Here is a 3131-nt window from a genome sequence, read left to right on the forward strand (position 1 = left end):
TGAGTCCTGGGGAAAGTGACTGGTCCGTGGTAGAGCCGGGACCCAACCCCATCTCCCTCCTCCCTGTAGGTGCTGTTCTTCCTGCCCAACACCTGTTTCTCTTTTCCTCAAGGGGTTTGGGGCAGGAGCCCTGGGCACTTACTCCCCCTTTTTGCTGTTTCTCCTTCGGACCCTGCTCTTGGGTCTAATAACAACCCCATTTATTTGTATGATGCGTTCACCAAGTCCTTATTTCCGAAGTGCTGTTGGCTCTATTGGCCTCAGTGAACTGGGTGGGGTCGGAAGGATTGTACCCCATTGACAGGTGGGATGACTAAGGCCCCGAGAGGGGTAGGGATTGGTGGTCATCTCTGTGCTGGGTCCTCTGGACCACATGATAGCTGGGGGGTACTGACCTGCAAGGAACCCTGAGCTCCTGGGCAGAGCACCTGGTTCGATGGACAACTATTGCTGTCCCCCTCCATGAGTCCCTGGGCTCTCACTGGCATCCTCTGCCTCCCCAGGGTCGCTTCTCAGAAATCTGGCCTTAAGAGAGGCAGTCAGTGTGGGCAGGGCTTTGGCGACCCCACCAGTTCTCTAGAGGATGAAGGAAAGTCTGCTTCACCACACACCTGTACTACCCTGCCCATCCCAGAGAAAAGCAAGGGTTTTCTGCCCACCTGCCTTTGTGAACATTCACTGAGCACCTATTAGATATCGGATGCTCAGCCAGCACAGGGTACCTGCTCAGAAGCCAGGGGCTCTTTTGGCATCAAAGAGGAAGATGGGCAAGATATGACCTTGGTTGCTGAAATAAGCCACAGGGTAGACCCCAGGTAAGGATTCATTCCTTCGAGCACTGTTCACAGGCAGCTGCCCTGGCCAGGCCCTGCCTAGGCTGGAGACTCTGAAACAAAGGAGGCAGTCCTCACTCCCAAGGCCACGGGAAGCCAAATGTAACTTGTGATACGTCTTGTGAGGGCCCTGCAGAAGCATGTCGAGGGAGCCACTGATTCCACCTGAGAAGTGAGGGCAGTCATTCTGGAGGAGGTATTTCCCCAGCTGGGCCCTGAGGGATGAATATGAGTTTGCTAGTCTGAGGTAGAGGAAGGGCAGAAGCAGAGAAGCCACAGAGGAGTTGATCCCTGCAGTCCAGTGGGGAGGTGATGGGGCCTAGACAGTGGCTTAGAGAGGAGGACTGATACAGGAGATGAGGGAGGCTGCCTCTATGGAGGCCAGCTAACCTCGTGGACAAGTGATGCATGCTGACCCAGGGTCCTGGGTTCAAATCCAGGCCCTTTTCTTTATGACCTGCCTGAGCTGGAGTCCTGGAATGAGGTTGGAGCTAGAGTACCACCTCTGATGATATTAGGGAAACGGTTGTTGGAGTCCTAGGAGTCTCTTGCAAGACCACTAGGCCTAGCTGTGCTGTTTGACTGGGACTGTTGGGGGCAGGACCCCAACACTTGCTGGGTTCCCTTCTTCTCTACCTTCAGAGGAGAGGACAACTGTTGTCCATTGTACCTAAAAGCTCCCTAGAAGCCGGGCGCGGTGGCTCATGTAATCCCAGCACTTTGGGAGGCCGAGGCGGGCAGATCACCTGAGGTCCGGAGTTCGAGACTAGCCTGACCAACATGGAGAAACCCCATCTCTACTAAAAACACAAAATTAGCCAGGTGTGGTGGCACATGCCTGTAATCCCAGTACTTGGGAGATTGAGGCAGGAGAATCACTTAAACCCAGGAGGCAGAGGTTGCGGTGAGCCGAGATCGCGCCACTGTGCTCCAGCCTGGGCAATAGGAGGGAAACTCCAGCTCAAAACAACACAAAAGCTCCCCAGACCTGCCAGATCCACCTGGGACCAAGAAAGCAGACACCCACCTGCCCCCCTCATAGGCCAGACAGTCCCAGGAAACCCACTGGGGCCACCCATCACCCAGAGCAAGCCCAGTGGAGGGTGGGGCCCAAAAAGAGGACACTTACCCCTCAGGTGTCCTTATGATGTCACAACCTGGGATTCCATCTTCCCATCCTCCTTCCCAGTAGACCCAGCACAAGTTTATCAGCTCAGGATGCAGGGGCTTTGATGTTGGAAACATTCTTGGACTGGTTGGCTACACCTGCCTGCCCCTCACCTGACGCCTAGTCCCCAGCTACTGCTGCCTCCCCACCCTGTCACAGCTCTGCCAACAGGCCTGGATTCCCGCAGATGCAGTCATTTTCCATCAGCAAACACTTGCACTGCACAGGGCACTAAGCTGGGCTCAGTAGAGAGACATCTTTACCCTCAAGTTCTGACCCTTTTATGGAAGAGGAGACTGGTAGTTGGAATTCTACTACGTGAGGCCAGGCATGGTGGCTCACGCCTGTAATCCCAGCACCTTGAGAGGCCAAGGCAGGCGGATCACTTGAGGTCAGGAGTTTGAGACCAGCCTGGCCAACATGGTGAAACCTGGTCTATATTAAAAAAATACAAAAATTAGCCAGGAGTGGTGGTGGGCACCTGTAATCCCAGCTACCTGGGAGGCTGAGGCAGGAGAATCACTGGAACCTAGGAGGCGGAGGCTGCAGTCAGCTGGGATTGTGCCACTGCACTCCAGCCTGGGTGACAGAGCAAGACCATCTCAAAAATAAAAAATAAAAATAATTCTACTACATGAAAAGCATTTGACATTTGTGATCTGCTTTTCCACCTGCCTCAACATGCCACATGTTGTCAGAGTTTGGCCCCTTTTGAGTGGCCCCAGAGGCCTCCCTACCTAACCCTCACACCCTGCTTTGTATGGGAATGACATCTCTGGCCAGGGCTGACTGGACCAGGGCCGGGATCTGAGCCATGGCAGCCACCTACTGACTGGCCAGCAGCCTATGAGGTGGCCTGGTCCAGGTTCCCTGAAGAGAGGAACCAATCAGATCATCTCTCTTGGGAGAATGAAGCCACAATATGAGTGGGGGCTGTCTTGAGGTTACTGGCACATCAGAAGGAATAGGTCATAGGCAGGGTCAAGGTTACAGGCAGGGTCATCAATATAATAGAATGGGGCATTGCTTTGTGGTCACTAGAGTCATCATGATATCCTAGATGGAGCCAGTAACATCCTTGTTCTTCTTGTTCTTTCTTCTCAAGGTATCTTGAACAAACTACTGTTGAC

At 53.7% G+C, this 3131-nt stretch overlaps 1 long non-coding RNA gene across 1 annotated transcript in view; it reads right to left on the bottom strand.

Annotated features, from left to right (window-relative positions):
• Nucleotides 1-3131, bottom strand: part of LOC105512123 — a 26552-nt gene that overhangs the window by 1782 nt on the left and 21639 nt on the right. The gene's annotated exons all lie outside the window — the stretch shown is intronic.

Source organism: Colobus angolensis, unplaced genomic scaffold (genome assembly GCF_000951035.1).
Source record: "Colobus angolensis palliatus isolate OR3802 unplaced genomic scaffold, Cang.pa_1.0 Scaffold21, whole genome shotgun sequence".
NCBI lineage: Eukaryota > Metazoa > Chordata > Mammalia > Primates > Cercopithecidae > Colobus > Colobus angolensis.